Genomic DNA, 25,241 nt, shown 5'->3' with positions numbered 1-25,241 from the left:
ATTCAAAGAGTATAAAACACCAGAACATGGTAGAACTATATTAATATAAGAAAAATAGAATAGATGGAGAAATGATTACTCTTTTTTAATAAGTATAAATATATCATTACTCATTGATTTAAAAAAAAAACAAGAAAATAAAAAACCTGAATCTGCCTGGGCATAACAAAATATCTTAAAATATGGATAAAGTCAGAATCGCTGAATTCATAGGTAACATTGAAAAAGCCACAATTATAGCAAAAAGTTGACCATTCTTAGAAACTGGTAGATCAAATAGATACTTAAGCTACACAACAGCAAAAGAAAGAAATGAAGAGAACACCTTTTCTTTATTAAATAAACATATAATATTTATTTTAAAAAGTCAGTATATTTTACAAATTTTCAGTAAATAATTAAGAACCATCAGTATACAACCCATATTCTTTGACTCAAGTAACAAAATAGAAATAAAAACACTCCAAGCCCTCTGCTTCTGACAATGGTGGTGTGGATTACTGCAGACAGTGTAACTGCTGTGGATCACTGGAAAAGTCACATAAAATGTAACATCATGAAGTTGAAGGCATAGGGCAGTTGCTGAGTAGAACATGACGAGAGGAAACATTTATAGAGGAAAAACAAGAGTGGTGAGTGATAATTTGTAGTTAGCTCCTAAGGAAGTCATAAAATTTGGTTATTCTAGCTGCTGGACAAGAAACTGAAGATCTACACAAAGGGCAAAAGGCTACCAGTGAGGCAGGGAAGCCAGGGAACTTGGGGCACTCTTGTGTGGGTTGGCAGTAAAATAACTAAAGGATTGAGGAGTCAGAAATACACTGCACAGAGTCATAACTTAGAGGGTTTCTCTTAGGAGGTGTTAGTTCCCTGGGTTTTCTGGCCAGCCTCAGACTATGACTGGCACTCCACAAATTCAGTGGAAACTTGTCTGTAGACACAGAGATGCAGACACCAGTAGCTAGAAGTTGACTTGAACACACTGAAAATTTGGGACATGGCTGGGGGGACCCTGAAAGTATCTGCTATAATAGCTTATACTTCCAGCTTATGGTTCAAAAGGACATACGTGTGCTGGGTGTTGTGTCATTTAATTTTAAAACCATGATATAATGGTAACATAAATGTAAAGGCAAAATTTAAAACTATATAAAAGAACCCATAGGACATCTTTATACCATCAATATAGTAAAGGAAATTGAAATCAAGATGCAAAAATTATAAGCTATCAAAATCTCTGATCAGTTTTGCTATATTAAAGTTGAATATTTTCTAATGTAGAAGACAAGATAAAGACAAATCTCAGACTACAAAAGATGTATATAACAAATATAATTATACATAATATATATTTGTATATATATAAATAATTCCTACAAATAAGCAGACTAATAATCCCACAGAAACATGTACAAAGAAAATTAATAAGTACAGAATCCTCTATTGATGCATGTCATTATTAGGAATGAATTGAGTTAAAATCTTCACAGAATACTTTGAGTAATGCAAATAAGCTTTACTTATTTGATGAGTCCTCTGTTTGGCCTTATCTTAATATATGACAGAAGCCACCTCACTGTGTCACATATATCTGTAACATCCACAGCAACACAGCAGTATATAATGCATTCAGATATGAACAAAATATTCAACCATAACCTGCATTTTCCTATATCCTTCCTTATTTCTAAGCTGAGTACTATCAAATCAGATATTTCCTCCAGAAATGACAGCAAGTTCTTAGATCAGGAATATGATTCTCCCTATAATGGGTAGTTCATATAAAAGGAAACCTAAACTGTCAATATGTGCATGCAAAGATGTTCAACTTTATGGGTAGAGAATGCAAATTAACATAAGACGCTATTTCCACTCTATCATTTCATCAATTAAAAAATGACAATAATAAAAAAATGACAATAATTACACCAGTTGTGATTATTGAGTGCTCACTAGGCATCAAGTAATGTTTCATGCTTATTCATGGAATAGTTCATTAGATCATCACAAACTCTATGAATTAAGGATTATTATAATCCCCTATTACACATAAGAAAATTGAAGCTTAAGTTAAAATGAATAAGTGTTGGAGCTGAATTCAAACTTCTTTGGGATACAACCTCAAGAATTTAATCTCTTCACTAAATTGCCTGACAATAGTGACAACAATAATAAAATGGTTAAATCCTTAATCATATATTTTCCATGTACACCCCCCAACCATTTTACATTTATTAGATCATGTAATCATCAGAGTAGTTCTATGAGATAGGTATTATACCATTCCCATTTTAGGAAGAAGAAACAGGAATAGAGAGGTTTGATTCCTGCCAATGTCCCATTGTTAATAAGTGTCAGAGCCAAGATTTGAACTTCATATGCTCTTACCTTCTCTCTATACTGCCAATATCAAATGTCAGTGTAGATAGAGGAAAAGGGCTATTATAGATACGATAGGAGGTAGTACAATGCATGTGACCACTATGGAAAACATTTGGTAATATCCAATAAACTTGAAGGTATGCACTTACTATGTATGACTCAGAAATCCTAAATCAGGACATATTAGTTTTCATAAGGAGACCTACCCAGGATGTTTGTTGCAAAATTTTGATGATAATTAAAAATCTGAAGTGCCTTAAGAGACTTTCAATAAGAAAATGGATAAAAATTGCAGATATTCCTATCATGAAATATCCTATAGCAGCTAAAAGCAGTGGCTATATTTCCATGTTTCAGCAAGTTTAAACCTTGTTAAGACAAGGTTAAATAGAGGACATCCAGATGGNGGAAACCAATTTGACAGTAAACTATTTGTTAAAAAAAAAAAAAAAAAAAGACAAGGTTAAATATAAATAGCTGCAGAAGGATATCATTTATTTAAATTTTTAAAGTAAGCAAAATGATGTATTTTACTACATATCATTATGGATATGTAGTAAAAACTAACATGAATAAGAGTCATATATTTTGGATTAGTATTTTTATTTTGGTATGACAATATAGAATATGATGAACCTTAGAGGCAGTGTGTCAATGTGATATTGCTGTATGAAGCAAATAATTTAAAATAATAAATACATATTTATTTGGTCAGAGAGTCATGGCATTTGCCACATTATTCTGTGTACTTTTTTTATAACTTTGAAATGTTTTGTATAAAAATGATGCTGATAACTACAAGTAACCTAGGTAAAGGTAAAACTATATGACTAATAAATAAATTGAACTAAATAGGATATACCATCATACCAAAATGGCAATGAGAACCACAGATTTCAGATAATAAAGGGAAGAGTGGATGAGAAAAAAAGTCCAGAAAGCCAACCAAGGCAAGAAAGGCAGAGATAGAGAAGGAAGGAAAGACCATGAAGTTATTGAAGAAAGAAAACTTCACCTGAGGACAAAATGATCCATAATATCAAATATAGGAAGGATGTCCAATAAAATAAGAGCTTAAAAATATCTATCAAACTTATTGAATAAGAAATCCATTAACTAGTTTCAGTGAGATGGTAGGGGCAGAAACTATTCTAATAAGAAATCAAGAGGAAGTGAAAATTTGAGGGAAGTGCAAAATATCTGTAGTATAATAAGAAACATTTGATCTTTGTCCTTGGTTCCTGCTATAAAGCTCCTAAAATTCTTGGGATTTCCCGACTGATGAGAGTGTCTCTTGTTATTTATATGGAGTCCTTTCTGATCACACTTGACTTTATGGAAAGAGTTGACTCAGGGTGGAGTCCTTAGCTAGTCTCTGGATAATGCTGGTCACCAGAAACACCAAACATATTGAGTTTGGAGAATGTTAATTCTTAACCCCCACTGCAGCCTCAAGGGAGAGGAGGGCTAGGGATTAGGTTATAAAAACTCTTAAAGAAGATATTTGGAGAACTTCTGAGTTGGTAGTATACCCTAACACATCAGGGATAGAAGTTCTTGTACTCTAGACCTTTCCAGACCTCACCCCCATGTATCTCTTCCTCTGGTTGTTCATTTGTATCCTTTATAGTAAACCAGTAAATGAAAAAAAAAAAGTCCCTTCCTGTACTCTGTGAGACATTCTAGTAAATTATCAAACCTTAGGAGAGGGTTGTGGGAATCCGAAGACACCCATCAGAAGTATGTTGTGACTGGTGTCTAAAACTGGTCAGTCTTGTGAGACTGAGCCCTGGACCTGAGGGTACTATTAACTACAGGCATTTAGAGTCACAACTGAGTTGTTGACAGCTGATGTCAGGGAATTATCTGGTGTCAGAAAACATACCATAGCATCCCACCTAAGAAATTTTCCTGAGATAAAATGAAGGGAGGCCAGTTAGTAACTGGAGGATAGAAGAAAGTGTTTTGTACTTTTTCTTATTTATAAAGAGGCTTGAAAATATTTATAGGTTTTGAGAGGAGTTATGATAGAGTAGGCAGTTAGCCAGATAGGAGCAGGGAACAAATGCTTGCCAACAGATGAAAAGGGGTGAAACCAAGTTCCAAAAAGCAGCAAAAGACAGGAGGGGGGCCGATGCATTCTTCCTATAACCCCCACCTTACAGTAACTTATTTCTTCATTATAGTACATTTACATGGTACTTATGACCCTTCCTGACCCTCCAGACTGATAGAAGAAGTTCCTTAGATGATTGGAGACAACTACAGTCAGAGACCACGCTAGCTATGATCTATAACCTATGCAAACGTAAAAAGAAAAGACTCCTCTAAGCCCAGTGCAGTTGACACCTCTGGGCCTGCCCATTCTCTCTTCAGAGTGTACTTCCTCTTTAGCTGCTATTAAGCTTCTGCCTATTGAGAGGTTAGCTCTGAATTCTTTCTTGGCCAAACTCAAGAACCAAGGCCTGTATGGAGGTAATGTAGGGATGAAGTTAATTCAGAAATAATTGACAAACTAGGTCCCTCAGGATGAGGAAGGGAAGAGGAAGACATCAGAGTAAATTGGGAAGCTATAATCCGGAATAATAAATGGGAACAGGAAGGGATGTGATTGTTGTTATTTTTGTTGTTTTAAGAAGAGGAAACAAAGTTATCTTATTACATCTCTGATGGCTTATTACTGGGTAAAGAAAGAAGTGAGATCTTCCATAGAGAACAGGAAGTTCACAACTGGTTAAGAGTAATAAAGTTTACAGAGATATTCAGGAAATCAGAGTCAGATAGATGATGGGTAAAGAAATTGATTGAGGGAAACTTCCTTTCTTCATGTCTTCCTCTAGCCAACATAACTGAACACAAAGATCTGAAATAAACGCTGAAACTTATTTTACAGTATATTCTCTAAGGACAGAGCTCACATGCTCATAAGCACAGAAAATCTAAAGGAGAAAAGGGCAGTTGATATGGGTATGGGGTGAAATATCTAACTGATATTAACTAGTAGCTCTATTTTGCCCTAACAGAGATTTTAATTATTTTTAATGTTTATTTATTTTCAGAGAGAGAGAGAGACAGAGCATGAGTCGGGGAGGAACAGAGAAAGAGGGAGACTCAGAATCTGAAGCAGACTCCAGGGTCTGAGCTGTCAGCACAAAGCCCTACCAGAAAATCATGACCTGAGCTGAAGCTGGATGCTTAACGACTGACCCACCCAAGAGCCCCAACCTAACAGAGATTTTAAATCTCCATTTCTACTAAGGCCAAGTTTCTACTAAACTGCAGTATATTTTAATTTGAATCTTTTCATTTCACTATGCTGAACTAATTTTTGTTCCTATTAATTTTTATTTACAGAATGTAGGGGAACCTGATCAGGTGGGGGTTGGCAGAGTGAGTAGTATAACAATTCACCCAAGGCAGAACAAAAGAGCTCAAACTTCATTGAATATATTCCACAAGGGAGCGATAGGCAGGACAGCCAAGGAGAGAATGTTAGTGATAAGGTGGTGGTGAGGGGCCATAGTTATAGGGCAGAGTGATGGAGTAAGGGAATATACGGAATTTTCCCTCTTTTGGTAATCTTAGGAACTGTGTCTGGTTGTAACTGGTCAGTTAGGGCCTATGGCTATTTCATGGTGGGTCACTTAATGAGCCAATTTGCATCAATTCAATGATTCTTTGCTGTGGTCCTATTTGCCTTGCTCACGGTTTCATTTCTCAAGTTGTTGCCTAAAAGCAGGCTGTATGTAGAATGATGTATAGGTTCTAACTGGTATTACATAAATGTGAATACATTAATACTCAGTCTTTAACTTACAATATAAGCAATAATATATATTTTCACAGAGCAAGCACTAATCTGTATTTATTAAATAAATGAATGTATCTTTAATACATAAGAATGCATAAATATTGGGAAATAAACTACTTTGAAAAAATTTCAATCTTTATATAATTTATTTTTTCACATAATTTAAATTAATTTGAATGTTTAGCTCCAGAAAATACTCTCCCAGAGTTACATTTTAAACTCATGTATAAGCATTGTTAACATAATTATATCCATAGCTTAGACCGACTTATGCTTTGGAAAAAAATGTATATAATTTAATTACTCATAAAAATAAATTATCTGCCATATTTTTATGTTCATCATACCTCCAACATAGAAATTCACAATTTTTTCTACTTTTAAGAGTATAAACTCTTTCAGTGTCTTTAAAATTTTTGTCTGTTTCTTTGTTTTGGCTTTGCTCTTTAATGAAACTACTATTTAAAATGGTAGCTTGATTTTTATATTTATTCATCTTCACTCTGAAGGAGGCTGACCTTCAAATAGATTGGAAATTGAAATTAAGAACGTTTTAATCTTCATTAGCTTTTAATTAGAGCACTCTAAATAATCCTTTATTCAAACTTGAATTTTCCATAGCAACTATTATAGAGGTCTTATACTCAGTACTTGATTATATGCTTAGCTATTAATTTAAATTAGAAGAAAATGCCAGAAAATACATTATTTCTACAAGTGCATGTTTGTGATGTGTTGCAAATGCATATCATTAATAGCTTTAGTGAATTTTTAAGTGAATTAAATGGCTTGTTTCACAAAAGAGAGGCTGAAATAAAATTACTCAGTTTCAATCTACAAAGGTTCCAAATTAATCAATTTAGAATTGATATTTAATTATATGAATACAGAATAAAGTGATAGTTAATATATTACTGAGTTTAAATACCTGAGGAGTAAAGCTACAGTACGATATATGGATGTGAGTCCTGTATATTCAGATCACTGGGGTAGGTACAACTACATTTTCTGGTGTTTTAGTTATGTGTGCATATATGTGTGTATACATATATCTTTTTTCAAATATTCAGTTTCTATAGTGACCAGATTGCCTACCCATGATAAACTTGAAAAGCTTACTTATAAGAACTTAAGATTTATAATAAGCATTGAGGAATTTAGCAAAATTGGGTAGTGGCAAATTTCATGAATTATTAAAAAAAAAAAACCTTATTATAAGAGGTAAAAATCAGAACTCTTCCAAAATCCTACCTTTTAAACTTTTTAAAATTTTAACTGTTTTTATTTATTTCTGAAAGAGATAGAGACAGCATGAGCAGGGGAGGGTCAGAGAGAGAGGGAGATACAGAATCTGAAGCAGGCTCTGAGCTAGCTGTCAGCACAGAGCCTGACGCAGGGCTTGGACCCCACGAACCACGAGATCATGACCTGAGCTGAAGTCAGAAGCTTAACCGACTGAGCCACCCAGGCACCTCCAAAATCCTACTTTTAGAGTGAAACTACAATTTTCCTCTGGATCTCTATTAAAATAAAATAAAGATATAAAATAAAAATTGGGGCACCTGGGTGGCTAGGTTGGTTAAGCATCTGACTTTAGCTCAGGTCATGATCTCACAGTCCATGGGTTCAAGCCCTGCANTTTCCCTGCTCATGTTCTATCTCTCTCTCAAAAAATAAACATTTAAAAAAACATAATAAGTAAATAAATAAAATAGATTTAAAAAATAAAATCGTTAGACCTGGAGCCGTGTTTACCTCAGCCTACCTTGGTTTTTGGTGTTTTCCAAAAGATGACTTTCCCTCTGCAAGTCTAAGCTTGATGGGTGTGGTCTGAAGCTGCATGACACTGTCCCTATCATGGCAATGGAGTCCTCATCACATATCAGAATTAGAGAAAACCCAAATTAATGCAGTATAGTACCCAGAAAGTACTAGACAAAAATCAGAGAAAACTAACATGACCGCAGACAAGTATGTTTGTCGAAGTGACAATGGCAGGGAAAGGTTATACAAGATTAAAGATCAGATGATCCCATATCAGCAATACTTCTATGAGTTTCATTGAATGGACTCTTTCTTTTTATCTGAGTAGCACAGGAAAGAGAGGGAACTCATACTTATAGGACATTAACACTCAGTCATGCTATAATTGCCTTCACAGACTTTATCAATTTTATTCGTCTGACTAGGATTGATGGTAGGCATCATCTTCTACAGAAAAAGTCACTAAGGTTCAAGGATGGTTAAAAGTGTCTTGCTTTAAGTGATTGAGCTTGAACTGAAACCCAAGTTTCCTGATTTGAATTGGATTTTTATTTATTGCAATCATGTTTTCCAAATATGCTTTTTCATAAATATATCCTAGAAGTTTAACAAAAGGCAGATACCTGAACCCCAGACCTATGGCATTAGCATCTGCAAGGGAAATCAGGCACTTTCAGAAACTCCTACATTCAAAAGATGCCAGGAGAATGCACATGTGCTACAGGCTCTCTTTTCTGCTCCAAATCCCTAAATTGTATACAGGACATTTAAATTTTTAAATCAATCTGAAATAACTCTGGAGAAGAAAAACAAACAAATTATAGTGGATCAAAAATGGTGAAAAGTCCTTGAAATAGAGAATGAAAAATGGATAGATGGGAAGAAGAAAAACTGAATGTGGAAACAGAAACCACAAACCTAAACTATTATACTTCTCCACTGACTGATAGTTAAAAAACAATAGGTGATAATAATAATTGAGAAAATATTCACAGAGGAGTTTTGCCAGACCAGACACCTTAAAAATGCTAACTAGTCATAAAAAAATAAAAAAAGGTGTCATATAGGAGATTACTGGTCTTATGGGTTATTTGCATGCTGATGTCCTTGGTGTCCCAAGAAAGAAAAAGGTCAAATGCATAGGGGCATTTTTATTAAAAAGGTAAATTTTACACAGGAGTTTCTGTTATAAAACAATTAAGCTTCCCAAGATAGTGACTGGTACTTCTTGAGCTATTCAATAGAAACATTTTGCTAGAAGCATCATTCCATGTTAAATGCCAAGCTTCTGGAATCTTGACTGTATTTGCTCACTTAATTTGTAATTGATGAGCTTTATTGAGATCCATTTTGTGTACAGTGTGTAGATTTTCTCTTATTGATAATGCAAGACCCTCAGATTGGATTTGCTCCTCGACATAAATAACATAAATAAATATTCAAGTAGACTCAAAAGCCAGCACAACATAAATACTCAAGTAAATTCAAAATCCAGCACAACAAATAGCCTTGTTTACTTGACATCAAAGATCAATAACGCAGAAGAGGGAACTGATTTGAAGTTGACCATAGATAACAGTGTCAGAAATAAAAGGAAGCTTGTAGACAAGCAACAAGACTTCTGGTTAAGATGCCATAACATGGGCAGGTAGATGTTTATACTTTATCTCTGAACTGAGCCCCTTCTGACCTCCTCTTTGGAGAATACTTGTGGCAAATTGTGCAGAGAGAGAAGGGGCTCTCCAGAGTATATGGCAAAGCACGAAAGAAATGAATAGCCTTCAATACCCAAGGGACTAGATCAATATTTACTCTTAATAACAGACTGGCCTTCCTCCAGTGTCACTGAAAGCAGGCTAGTACATAAGCCACAGTAAAACTGCCTATCGCATCCTGCAAGGAAGAGTTATTTTAGTCTAACAGGAATTATAAACTAAAAGTTCTATAGTCCAGTCAAGAATTAGCTAATTGAGTGATAGAAGAAAAACATGCAGATGCCCTTTGTTAACATTTGACCCCAGGAGAATATAAAACCTAGGGAGGAGTCAGCCCTTGGGATGAATGATAGGGAAGCAATCTGGGACTATGTGAATAATGTAAGGTTTCCAGGTACCTGAAGGGTAATCCAGAAGTGAAAGGTGGACCCTACACAGGCAGATGGGTCCCTCTTCTTGTCTTGAAACATAGTTCAAGGAACCATTTAGTGGGGTCCTTTTTTCCCCCAGTGTATTTATTTACTTATGTTTTTAAATGTTAATTCCATGTAATTAACATACAGTGTTATATTAGTTTCAGGTATACAATATAGTCATTCAACACTTCCATATATCACTCTGCGTTCATCACGACACATGCATTGCTTAATTTCCATCACCTACTTAACCCATTCTGTCACCCACTTCTCTTCCCTGATAACTATCTTTTTGGTCTCTATAATTAAGAGTCTATTTCTTGGCTAGTCACTTATTTTTTCCCTGTGTTATCTTTCTCAAATTCCACATATGAGCAGAATCATATGGTATTTGTCTGACTTATTTTACTTAGCATTATACTCTCTAGCTCTATCTGTGTCATTGAAAATGGCAAGATTTCATTCTTTTTTATAGCTGAGTAATATTCCAGCATATATATATGTATATATATATGTCACATCTTCTTTATTAATTCATTTATCAGATATTGACACTTGGACTATTTTCATATCTTGGTTATTGTAAATAATGCTGCTGCAATTGTATGGGTGCTTGTACCCCTTTGAATTAGTGTTCTTATATTCTTTGAGCAAATACCCAGCAGTGCAATTTTTGGATCATAAGGATCATAAGTTAGATTTTTCAGGAACTGCCATACTGTTTTCCACAATGGCTGCACCAGTTCGCATTCCCACCAACAATGCATGAGATTTTATTTTTCTCCACATCCTCACAAACACCTTTTGTTTCTTATGTTGTTAATTTAGCCATTCTGACAGATGTGAGGTCATATCTCATTGTGGCTTTGATTTGCATTTCCCTGATGATAAGTGATGATGAGTATTTTTTCAAGTGTTTGTTGGCCATCTGAATGTCTTCTTTGGTGAAATGTCTGTGTCTTCTGCCCATTTTAATTGGATTATTTGTTTTGTTTGGTTTGAGTTGTATAAATTCTTTGTATATTTTGTATACCAACCCTTTATTGGATATACCATTTGCAAACATCTTCTCCCATTCCATTGGTTGCCTTTTAGGTTTTTTTTTTTTTTTTTTTTTTTAGTTTTCTTTGCTGTGCAGAAGCTTTAATTTTGATGTAGTCCCAATAGCTTATTTTTGCTTTTGTTTCTCTTGTCTCAGGAGACATCATAGCAGGAACTTTTTAAAGTGTGGGGCCCAGCATATGAATCCCTCTTACTCAAATCTAATGTTATTACTATTTCAGATCATCATTCAGGAATGAAGAAAGTCAAGTCCTGGGATTGAAGGGATTATTAAGTGTCAAAGAGGATAGTAAATTAAATTTAAAGATAAATAAACCATGGGAAAAATCACATAACAGTAACAAAAAGAAAATAATATATACTTCAAGAGGAAAAATAATTGTATTACCTAAAAAGAATAAAAATCAAAATGCTATCAAACAACACATGAGTAATTCCAATCTAAGACTATTTTTTTGTTCCTTGGAGATTTCCTTAGTAGAAATAAGTGACATGCAATTATTTACAGAGATGCAGAAATAAGCACACACATTGCCAATTGAAATAAAAAGGCAGTTCCTTGAGATGATAAAGGGTATTTGCCAAAACTAACTGTAAAGATCGCACTCAGAGGTAACAACTTGAAATCTGTCTTTTACATTCAGAAATGAGACACAATATCTATTTCTACCTCTATTCTAGAAGGTCTGAGCCAATACTATGAAAATATAAGAAAATTAACAAAATACAATGTATAAGGTTAAGGGAGAGAAAAACAGATGTGAGTGTTTTCAGGTGATATGTCTTCTATGTTTTTCCATAGAGAAGTTTAGGAAATGTATAAATAAACTATTACAAATAATGAAAGAATCAATAACAATAAACAAAGAAGCAATAGATAATACACAAAATAATGGAAACATTAAGAACTTATATTTAAACACTTGGCTAGAAATGGATAATGCCTTAGAAATGTACCACCAAAATCATGCAAGAGAAATAAAGAAATTGAATTGACCAGTAACTTTTAAATCAATTGAAACAACAGAAAAATATTTTCAAGAAATAAGTCTCTAGACTCAGATTCTTTTATAGGTAAAGTGTATCAAATTTCACTTGAAAAATTAATTCCTTTTGCCTTAAGATATCCATTGGGAAGAGATTCAGATCATTGTTTTTCAACTCTTGTAAATGGGTGATCCTTTGTTCAAAGTTCATATTCATGAGTTAGGTGTTAAAAGGGAGAGAGAGGTAAGGAATTCCTATTTTCTGCTTGAATCTAAATGTTAGTATCTTATTATCCATCTTACATTTCACCCGAGGCAATTTCATTTCCTTCAGGTATCATAGGGACTCATATCCATATGCTATGATACTAAAACATTTATATGATTCAGACTTCCTTTATAAAAATTCTCTCATATATCAATTACTGATGTGAGTTTCCTCCAGATTTCCTCCCAGGCTTCTGAAGTAAAATGTGTCCACAGTCCAACTCATAATCGTTCCCTAAGGAAGATTAGAGTTTAGAGATCTCCAAAAAAATAACACCATCAGTGGCTTAAAAGAGAAACCTGGGATCACCTTGATCCCTCTGTCTCCACCTCATCTGACATAGCTATCACACAGTACTATCACTTCTATTTCAAAGTTCACTGTAAACTTTTACCACTTCCACATTCTACTTTGAAATACTTAAGGAGCCTCCTTATTTGTTTGGCAACCTTGACGACTGCTATATCCTATTCCATTTTTCATGTAGCAGCTGGAAAAATTTTTTCTAAATACAGCAGAAATCCTATCACATCATTTGCCCCCTTAACTCCTTCAATAACTTCCCATAGATTTAAATATCCAAAACTTTTAGCATGAACTATAAAGCTTTGATTATACCTCTTTCTCTTTCATTACACTCCAGTACACTAGTATTCTTCCTGTATTTTGAAAGCGTCAAGCTATTTCTCATTTAGGGCTTTTTGCATCTGAACTGAACACGTGAACTCACATCTTCATGTGAGTAACTTCTCTTCTCCTTTCTGATAGAAATACAAATGATAATTCTTCTGTAAGATCATCACAAATTTCTTGAAACAGAGATCACCAAATTGTCTCCATTATGTCACTGTTTTTTTTCTTTGACATTGCTCATTAGATATTGAAGTTATGCAATTATTTGTGATTTTATTTGTTAGAAGTCATTTTTTCCATAAGTATTTAATCTATGCCATTGAATTGTAAGTATATAGCACTATACCTGGTACATGACAAGCATTCAATAAATATTTCTTATAATAATGAACAAATGATATAAATAAACATTTATGCAAAAAAGAAGCATATCCCCAAATTTTCAGAAGTGTGAACATTGCATGCTAAGTAAAATGAGAGCCAAAATAAGAAAAACTAAACACAAACAAAAAAGTTAGCAATATAATCATATATGATAAAATTTAAGCTACCTAAAAGCATCAGTTTAATATGAAAAATATTTTGTTTTTACTTTAGCGTTAAAAGTTAAATAGCAATCCTTATCAAAAGAATACCAGCATTCTTCACAGAGCTATAAAAAACAATCCTAAAATTTGTATGGAACCAGAAAAGACCCCGAATAGCCAAAGCATCTTGAAAAAGAAAACCAAAGCTGGAGGCATCACATTCCTGGATTACAAGCTGGGTCCAGGATTATTACAAAACTGTAATAATCAAGACAGTATGGTACTCGCACAAGAACAGATACTGAGATCAATGGAACAGAATAGAGAACCCAGAAATGGACCCACAAATATATGGGCAACTAAACTTTGACAAAGCAGGAAAGAATATCCAATAATATAGAATAAAGACAGTCTCTTCAGCAAATAGTGGTGGGAAAACTGGACAGCAACATGCAGAAAAATGAACTTGGCTCACTTTCTTACACCATACACAAAAATATATTCAAAGTTGATGAAAGACCTAAATGTAAGAGAGGAAGCCATGAAAATCCTAGAGGAGAAAGCAAGCAAAAACCTCTTTGACTTCAGCCACGGCACTTTCTTACTTGACATGTCTCTAGGGTCAGGGGACACAAAAGCAAAATTGAACTATTGGGACCTCCTCAAGATAAAAACTGCACAGCGAAGGAAACAATCAGCAAAACTAAAAGGCAACCAAAGGTATGGGAGATGATATTCACAAATGACAATATCAGGGTTGACAATAAAGGATTAGTTTCCAAAATCTTTTTTTAAAATTATTTATTGTTGAGACAGAGAAACAGCTTGAGTGGGAGAGGGTCAGAGAGAGGGAGAAAGAATCTGAAGCAGACTCCAGGCTCTGAGATGTCAGCATAGAACCCGATGTGGGGCTCGAATTCACGAGCTGTGAGATCATGGCCTGAGCCAAAGTCAGCTGCTTAACCAACTCAGCCACCCAGGCACCCCATCCAAAATCTATAAAGAACTTACCAAACTCAACACCCAAAAAACAAATAATCCAATGAAGAAACAGGCAAAATACATGACATGTCTTCTCCAAAGAAGACATCTAGATGGCCAACTGACACATGAAAAAATGCTCAACATCATTCATCATCAGGGAAATACAAATCAAAATCACAATGAGATACCATCTCATACCTGTCAGAATGGCTAACATTAACAACTCAGGCAATGACAGATGTTGGCAAGGATGCAGAGAAAGAGGATCTCTTTTGCACTGATAGTAGGAATGCAAATTGGTGCAGCCACTCTGGGAAACAGTATGGAGGTTCCTCAAAAAAATTAAAAATAGAACCACCCTTACAACCCAGCAATTGCACTGCTATGTATTTATCCAAAGGATACAGGTGTGTGCCCCAATGTTTATAGCAGTGCTATCAGCAATACCCAAAGTATGGAAATACACACACACACACACACACACACACACGCACACACAATGGAGTATCACTTGGCAATTGAAGAGAATGCAATCTTGCCATTTGCAACATGTGGATGGAACTAAAGGGTATTATACTGAGTCAAATTAGTCTGTCAGAGAAATAAGATACAAAACATGAACGGAAGGGAAGGGAAGCAAAACTAATATAAAAACAGGAAGAGGGACAAAACATTAGAGACTCTTAAACATAGAGAAAAAACAGAGGGTTGCTATAGAGGCTGTGGGAGGGGGGATGGGCTAAATGGGTAAGGTGCATCAAGGAATCTACTCCTGAAATTATTGTTGCACTATATACTAACTTGGATATAAATATAAAAATTAATTAATTTTTAAAAAGTGAAATAAACTAAGACATATTTAGTGCTTGCTTTTTCTATATTGTAAAGTTCTAAATGTATCATTCACCCTGAGAAAGAACTTCATCATAGACATCACAGATAAGTCCCTGTAGATAGCATAAAATATTTAAGCATTCAAATAAATTAGATATTTAAAAAGCATCAAAACTTAATCACCATTTGACAATGCTCAAGTAAATTCTTTGAAGTATGGACATGTAGCTTTAACATAACGAAGATTAGTCAGGAACCCTCACATGAGAAATATATATGAGCCGTTTAAAATAGTTAATCACAGTATTTTTAGATATTTTAAAGTAGTGCTCTATAAAATAAGTCAATAGCTATTTTTAAAATTTTTAAATGAAAACTTAAAACTACAAGAAATCATCAAGTCATTAAAAAAAACCTGGGGATGTGGCGCCTGGGTGGCTTAGTCCATTAAGCGTCTGACTTTCGCTTAGGTCATGATCTCGCGGTTCGTGGGTTCGAGCCCTGCGTCGGGCTCTGTGCTGACTGCCAGCTCGGAGCCTGGAGCCTGTTTCAGTCTGTGACTCCCTCTCTCTCTGACCCTCCACTGCTCACGCTGTCTCTCTCTCTCTCTCTCCTAGAAATAAGTGAAACATTAAAAAAAAAAAAAAATCCCGGGGAGCACCTGAGTGACTCAGTCAATTAAGCATCCAGCTTCTGCTCAGGTTCTGATCTCACAGTTCAGTTCCTGACTTCAAACCCCACCTCGGGCTCTGCATGGACAATGTTCTCTGCCCCTCCCCTGCTCACACTCTCTTTTTCAAAAATTAATAACAAACTTTAAAGAAAACTTAAAAATCCCTTGAAAATGTGCATCACTTACATATTTTTTTTATGGCTGGACCAGTTTATTTTAAGTTTTTTCCTCACCATTAAGTATGTTTCCAAAAAAAAACCCAGGGTCTTCCAACTACTGATACAATTTCAAAGGAAATTCTATGCAACCTTTCTTGTGCTAGAGATAAATTAGGTATTAAAGTGGCAAAGTCTGTTATCAGTCAGTCTGCAGCAGTTTAGAGACTGGAACCAGAAGAGCTTAGAATTAAAAAGCTTTATTTACCAGTATTAAAAGGTGATACTGATGTATTTGGAAAGAATATATGTTTTCTACTATAGCTATGTAAACCTGATAATGTAAAGTGCAAGTTATAGATAGATAGATAGATATATGGAGGACCATGGGCTAAAAATTATATATACACACATATATATTTGTTACATATATATATACAGTATACATTTTTGTTACATATTTGTTATATACACAAAAGTATACGTGTGTACTTGATTCACTACAGGATATGTTCCTATACAGCAAATATTGGAAATAAAAGAACAAGTTCTAGCATATTTCCACATGAAAAAAACTACATATTAGAAACAATAGATCGAGCAATTTTACTTATTTTTTTTTTCACAAAGACAAGATAAACTTCCTAAGAATTTATTGTGAAATTTGCTGCACCACTGAACCCTCTAAATAATCTTGGCTAATTTCTTGCTAGAGGCATGAGCTACATTTTTAATCAACCTCTTTATACACATACCTGGAATTTTACATTTTCAAATATAAAAATAATAAAATCTTCTAAAAATATAGAAATTTTATTTAAAAAGTTAAGATACATGAACATAAAGCGGAAAGTGATTTAAACCATTGTATCTCAAATTTTTTGGATTCATGTTATCTTTATACTCTTAAAATGATCAAGGGAGACCTCTCTTCAGATATGTTTATGTAGGATATATCTATTTATATTTACTATGATTAAAAAAAAGAAAAAATAAAATATTCATGTATTCACAATTGGTTTTAAAAAAATAATATTAAGCCCAATACGTCTTCACATAAATAACATTTGTTATGAGAAATCATGATATTTATACCCCAAAATTAGTAAGAAGAGTAGCATTGTTTTACATATGACTTACTGGAAATAGCCATATTCTTAATACCTGCTTCAGAAGTCAATCTCTTATATTACTTTAGTTGAAGCAAATGGAGAAAATGCAACTACACTCTTGAAGTTGGAAAGAAGAAGAATCTTCGCAGAACCAGAACTAACATTCCTAAAATGTGTATGGAACCATAAAAGGCCTCAATTGGTCAAAGAAATCTTGAAAAAGAAAAACAAAGCTGAAGGTATCATAATTCCAGATTTCAAGTTATACAACAAAGCTGTAGCAATCAAAAGAGTATGGTACTGGCACAAATATAGACACATAGATGAATAGAACAGGATAGAATTCCCAGAACTAAACCCAGGATTATAAGGTCAATTAATCTTTGACAAAGCACAAAAGAATATCCAATGAGAAAGAGAATTGTCTCTTCAACAAATATTCTGAGAAAACTGGACAGCAACATGAAAAGAAAGAAACTGGACCACTTTCTCACACCATACACAATAATAAACTCAAAATTGATTAGAGACCTAAATGTTAGATTTGAAACCATAAAAATTCTAGAAGAGAGCACAGGAAGTAATTTCTCAGATAACAGCTATTGCAACATTTTTCTAGATATGTCTCCTGAGACAAGGGAAACAAAAGCAAAAATAAACTATTGTGACTACATCAAAATAAAAAGCTTCTGCATAGCTAAGAAAGCAACCAACAAAACTAAAAGACAACCTACTGAATGGGTGAAGATATTTGCAAATGATATACTTGATAAAGGGTTAGTATCCAAAATATATAAAGAGCCATTTACCATAAAAAAAAAAAAAACCACAAATAATCCAATTAGCAAGTAGGCAGAAGACATGAGTGGACATTTTCCAAAGAAGACATACAAATGACCACAGACATATGAAAAGATGCTCATCATCAACATCATCAGGGAAATACAGATCAAAACTACAGAGAGATATGACCTCACACCTGCCAGAATGGTTAAAATCAAAAACACAAGAAACAATGAGTGCTGGTGAGGATGTGGAGAAGAAGGAGCACTTGTACACTGTTAGTGGGAATGCAAACTGGTATAGCCATTATGGAAAACAGTGTATGGAATTTCCTCAAGAAATTAAAAGTCCAACTACCCTATGATCCATTAACCACACTGCTGGGTATTTATGCAAAGAATACAAAACCACTAATTTGAAAATATATATGCATTTCCATGTCTACTGCAGTATTATTTACATTTATAGCCAAATTATGGAAGCAGCCCAAGTGTCCATTCATACATGAATGGATAAAGAAGATGTGGTACCCACACACACACTCACACACACATTGAAACACATTCATCCATAAAAATGAATGAAATCTTGCCATTTGCAACAAGATGAATGGATCTAGAGGGTATAATTCTAAGTGAAATGAGTCAGTCACAGAAAGACAAACACCATATGCTTCCAGTCATATGCGGAATGTAAGAAACAAAATAAATAAAGGGAAAAAAGAGTAAAACCAAAAAATAGACTCTTCTTCCCCACCTCCCCACCAAATGAGACTTTCCACTATAGAGAACAGGTGATTACCAGAGGGGAGGTAGGATGGGCAATGAATGAAGTGAATGAAGGAGATTAAGAGTACAACTTATATGATGAACATTGAGTAATATATAACATTATTAAATCACTATATTGTACACCTGAAACCAATTTAACATCATTAACTATATTTAAAATATTTTAAAAAGAGGAATATTTTAAAAGATTTTCCAGATAATTGTGGATGTCCTCCTTTGATTCTAAACCCAAACTCAAGAAGTGGTATTTTTTGTTTGTTTCTGTTTTTTTTTAAGATTAGAGAAATTTAAAGTTGAAACATGGATCTGAAACCAGATCAATGAACTTTTTATACCTGTTACATACCTTTAAATTCTCTTGTTTTATTTTGAAATTTGAATGAATCTCTTACCTACACATGACTTTGTAACATTACATACTAGTCATCTGGAAAATCCTGGCTCACTGAGTCATGAAGATCTTCCAAATATTGACACATTTGTTTAAACAATATAAAAAAATTGCTGCCATCACCACCAATCTTATAAAAAAAAATCCTAGCTCACAGTGGCTGATAAAAGTGTTCTGAATGTCTCATTTTCACATAAAAGCTTGTATTGCATCATCAACAATTAATTTGTTGTTTTCCTTAAAGCTACAGTTTTATTTTTAAGAAAGTGTCTGCCAATTATTGAAGTCTGAATAATGAAAACTGATTATCAGAATGTTACGTAATTTCTCTGTGACTAAAATGGGAATAATCATAACAGTTACCTCAATGTCTGGCTCTAAGAATTCAATGATTTAATATACGGATAATGCTTAGAACATTATGTTGTAAATAATGAGTGATATATTCCCTATGAAGTTGACTTTTTTGGTTTCGGTTTTAGTCTGTTTTTTCAAAAAACAAATAGAAAAATTCTAATGAAGTTTAGGCAAATTAGAGTACATTTGGAACCTCAAAGACTCACTGAAAGACTCACTGAACACCTCGGCAAAAAGCTTACTGTACCAACCATCCAACATCTAATTTAGCCTTGTAGAGGATTCCAATCAAGTCTATGTAAACCCAGCCCAAAACCTCCCCATGCTAAGCCCTCTTTTCCTTAACACTGGACTTCTCAGAGAGCATGGAACACACTTGCAATGACCTTTTTGCAATGTCCAGGTCTAGGCTCTACCTCACTAATAAATATAAAAATACTTCTTTTCCCCAAATCCTACCCTGGGGAACGAATAATAAAAATCCTGTTGGTTGCTTCAAAATAATTCCAAGTATTTTGAAAGTCATTATAATTAATTTATAATTTACAATTAGAATTGGAGAGGGGCACCTGGGTGGCTCAGTTGCTTAAGCATCTGATTCTTGGTTTTGGCTCACGTCATAATTTCACAATTCATGGGTTCAAGGCCCTCTTCTCCAGCTCTACACTCATGGCATGGAATCTGCTTTGGATTCTCTCTCTCCCTCTCTCTGTACCTCCCCTGCTTATTCATGCTCTTTCTCTGAAAGTCAATATATAATCAGTAAAAATAAATGAAATTGGAGACTGCATGTAAAAGTCTTACTTACTAAGAATTAGCATTTATAAACAGTAATATAGAACAGTGGTTCTATACTGGAGATAATATTGCTGCTGGAGACACCTAGTGATATTGGTGTGGATATCACTATATTACGGATATTTGTGGATATCAAAAATGGAGGCATTTTTGATGATCACAACCTGGATTACTCCATTGGAATCTAGTAGGTAGAAGTCAGGGCTGCTGCTGAACTACAACACACAGGACAGCTCCCTACAGCAAAGAATTATCCAGCCCCCAACTCAATAGTGCTGATGTTGTGACTCCTTGTTGTAAGAGTAGATGATTATAAAACAGTGTTCCAGTAATTCAGACTAAATACGACAGTCTGGAAACATTACATTAGCAGGATTTCTTATACTTGCCTTTACTTTTAGAGACAGTCTTAGTTTCCTGAGTAATTCTTAGCTGTCTAGTGCTTATTTATATGGTTATTTTTCATGCATTACTCCTTTTCTTCTTACTCTCTGTTGTAGGCAGGAAAGGGTGTCTGAAATACTTTTTCATTTCATATGTCTCAGAACATTGTAACCAGTAATCCTGGGTCTCCTCACAATGGGTAAAGCCATTATTTCACTGAACATCAATTTCCTCTTTTCTCAAATGATGGAAATCTGACAGGATTAGTGGCAGTTTGAATCCAAACTTATTCAAAGAACACTACGTGATATTTTTCAAGTGTATTAGGGCCAAGAAGTAGGCATAGCTGAGAGGCCTTGGGCCATCAATTCATGCTTCAATAGTGTAAAACTGTTCTATGCATATGTAGTGTCCACACTGGTTTACACTTGGACAATGTGTTCCTCTACTAAAGGATAATAAAGTTTCAAAACTACTGTGCTGCATTGTAACTAAGTTCACTTCAAATTTTCAAAGTAAATTACAAGGTGTTACAGGAAAATTTTTATAAATGTTTTCAATATGCTTTAGTTTTACTATTATCCTTTGGAAACTCCTTTACATTCAAAATCCTGTTATACTTGGTGATATACTATCTTTTTTTTTCATTGATTATTTCATACATATTACAAAGCATGGGGTATTTATTAGGCATTCTGTGAATGAGGACTTGTACAGACATTGCAAAGGATTATTTTATTTCTTCTTTTAAGAAGTTGAGTGCAGTTAGGAATATGACATCCATCTTTCAATTTGATAAAATGAGTAGTATTATAGGAATCAATGTGTCTTAAGGAAGGCATCTAAAGGCTTTCAGTAATGGAGTGAGATTCCATTATTTAGCTATTGCCATGTGTAACATGAGGTCAAGGTGGTCAGGTGCTCTAATTATTTTCTCAAGAAAAACTGAAATAAAGATGTTTTCTATCAATTATTCCAACTTTTATATATTGTTTACTTACTAAAAACCCTTTACAAATATTGTGTAGATTGACCCAATAGACCTATACGTCCTCATTGGGATCAGGAATGTCAGTTTGAAACTTCTGAATTAAGAATCATTCTCTAATGATTTTTTAGAAAGTTAGGTTGTGGTTGCATCATACTCTTGTGTCATTACCCTGATATATATTTTTATATATGCTATTTATATATATTTATTGAAATAATATGTAATGACTTCATTCCAACGTGGCTGTGATGATGGCTAGGAGAAATAAGACTAGAATGAGGACTTTCACAATGGAGGCAAAATCCAAGGTAGGTCTAGTCTGTTTTCTTTCTTTCTGTTGAGGATTCGGACTTAGAATTCTTACTATTTTTGCCTTTGAGGTTAAGAACTTATTCCTATGAATAGCTGAAGAGCTAAGACCAGTGAACTCAGATGCTTCTCTCACAGAGATACCCTTTCCCTACGGACAATTCAGTAACCACCAACATGTATTTTAGAATTCAGAGCAAAATCTGTCGGGTGTGAAAAACAAACTATTTATCTATTTCTATTTCTTTGTTCAGAAGAGCACTCACGAAAAGGTAATTCTATTCAAAAGCAATGAATTGTGTAAAATTGTCTCAGGTGGGTTTTAATTTTTTTCTATAAATGAAAAACAGATTATGCCTTTACTATTTTAGCTACATATGAGGCAGTCACAAAAGAACAATGAATGTAATCAATATATTCAGGACTTTGTCTAAAAAACAAAAATCTACTCATAATAATTACCCATGGTGGGTTAAGATATGGAATACAGCGAAAAGATGTTGATTGATTGCTATGAATTTTTGTTAGCTGTAGCCTTTGAAGCATGAAATACATTCTCATTGTCTCCTAATGCTTTCAATAATTGTTCTGAGTTGATGTCTGTCTTATGAAAAAGGTGCTTAATTTATTCACAAAAGTGCTAGTGGCTGAACAACTTAACATGTACAAATAAAATGACCTCTATATTTTCAATTGCACTTAACTAAAGCACAATGTCAGAAATAACCTGCATCCCATATAATTGATAAGGTTATAGTTTAATGTTCATTGTTAAAATACATTTGTCCTTTCAAAGTTTTAAATATCACCAGTAAAATTTTTTGTATCATTATATTTGCAGCATAGACTATTCTAGTGTAGAAAATAATTACCATACAGTTAAAGGAAAATAATATGCTGTCTCTTATATGCTTTGTTTGGGTTTTGGTGATTTTTTTTTTTGGTCATTCTCATTATTAAGTGCTATTCAAAGCAAAGATGACAAAAATCACAGACTTCGTTGCATTGCTAGAGTATTCTCTTGGCTATAACCTGATGGGAGAAAAATAAGTGGCTTATTTTATCACAATTAGTAAATGTTAAGACATACCAGTGCTTCAGACACTTGTTATATAGTTCTGTTCATCTTTCTCTTACACTTTAAATAGGGAACCATTCAATTTTTTCATGATTGCATAAAATCCTACAACTCTTAGTGTGTTGCTTTTCTCAGGCAAGATCCACTGAGATAACTAATTTTTGAGGTTTAATCATTGCATAAAATTATAAAGCTCTTTCTGACTTCCTGTCATTTGTAATGCATTAGCATCAGTTAAGAACAGGATAAAACATAGATGACCTAGGCATCTCATGTCCTACCATTATACTACTTGTTTGAGTAGGTTTAATTATGTAAACTCTTTTTCTATGATTACGCAAAATCTTAGGTAAATGTGGCACTAAATACTACTGTGTTTTTGAATATGTCTGTTTGTGTGTTTGTGTGTGAGAGACAAAGAGAGATAGAGACAGAAAGAAAGGAATAAGTAAAGTCTTCTGCTTTCTTTTCTAATCAATTTGAAGTTGATGTTCATCTCACAAAAATTTACTTAGGTGTTTGAGGATAAAAGAACCACTGATATCTGAGGTTGGTCTGTCTATCTATCTATCTATCTATCTATCTATCTATCATCTATCTACCTACCTATCATCATCATCTCTCTATCTCTCTATCATCTATCTATATCTATCCATCATCTACCTACCTACCTAACAATCCTAGAGTCACAACAGTGTTCTAGGTCCTGTATTAAATAAGTATGTAAAAATTTTTTTTAGATAAACAAAAATGCAACTCTTTAACATGGGGTGATTATTAGTTTATCCTTTTAACGATTTGACATTTTCTAATTATTAGTAATAAACATGCGTGAAATTTAAACTTAAAATTTAAAGATATCAAGACACAGTGAAAATTAAGGCTCTCCTTTTCTATGGCCTGAATGTTTGTGTACCCCTGAAAATATATGTTTGAACCCTAACCTCCAAAGGTAATGGTATGGCCTTTGAGAGGTGCTTAAATCATAAGGCGTAGTCCTCATGACTAGGATTACTTCCTTATAAAAGAAGTTCAAAGAGACCCTCAAGCCCCTTCTTTGTTCACACTGTGAGGACACAGTGAGAAGGTGCTGACTATAAACCAGAGAGAAGGCCCTCACCTGAAGGCAGTCAGCTTGTCCCCTGATCTTGGACTTCAGCTCCCAGGACTGTGAGAAAAAAGTTACTCAGTGTGTGGTACTTTGTTATAACAGCCCACATTGACTAAGACACCATCCTTTGTGAGAAGCTGTAGTCAAACTTTACTAGGAGAACCATAACTCTAGACAAAAAATAAATAAATAACATCTAGCTACAGCACATACCACTCTTCAAATTTGAAGGGCAGCCCAATTTCATCATTGAAATAGGAGTTTCATATAATTTTGTTCACTTTTTTTGAAATCTTAGCAAGAGCTTTCCTGCGTTTGGTTTCTATTTGAAGCTATTTTTAAGACTGAGAGCTTAAAATCCGTTCCAACTAGATCTCAAATCAAATACAAATATCAGCAGTGTTTCCTCTGTAAGGTTGTTTTAATTATTAGCTGAGATGCTATGTGAAAAGAGTTTAGAGCAGCATCTGGCACAAGGTATTCGTAATTATTAAAAGTTTTATTATTAATAATTTCAGAGCCATAATTATAAATATCTCTTGGTGAAGAGAAACACATTGCTTTGCTAAATTCTGACACTCTAAAATATTTGTAGGAACAAAACAGATGGTTATCATATTTATTGCACAAGCCTTCGTATGATTTTCTACCTGAAAAATAGCCTTGCCTGCAAGGAGTCTGAATAGTTATTTCTAGATTGACCCACTCATCCACCCAGTAAAAATAGTCCCATGATTTAACTAAGCATATGCTCTTTTTGGCATAATGCTTCTGTCTTTAAAAATGTCAATTAATTTTTTCTTGAACATTGTTTGAGTATCAGTGAAAATGATATTTATATAACTTTTCCTCCCATTTTTTTCTAATGAATGGGCCTGTTCAATTAAAAATACTGATGGACTGGGGCACCTGAGTGCCTCAGTCTT

This window comes from Crocuta crocuta, unplaced genomic scaffold (assembly GCF_008692635.1).
Source record: "Crocuta crocuta isolate KB4526 unplaced genomic scaffold, BGI_CrCroc_1.0 scaffold200, whole genome shotgun sequence".
NCBI classification, from domain to species: Eukaryota; Metazoa; Chordata; class Mammalia; order Carnivora; family Hyaenidae; genus Crocuta; species Crocuta crocuta.
This window is presented reverse-complemented; position numbering follows the sequence as displayed.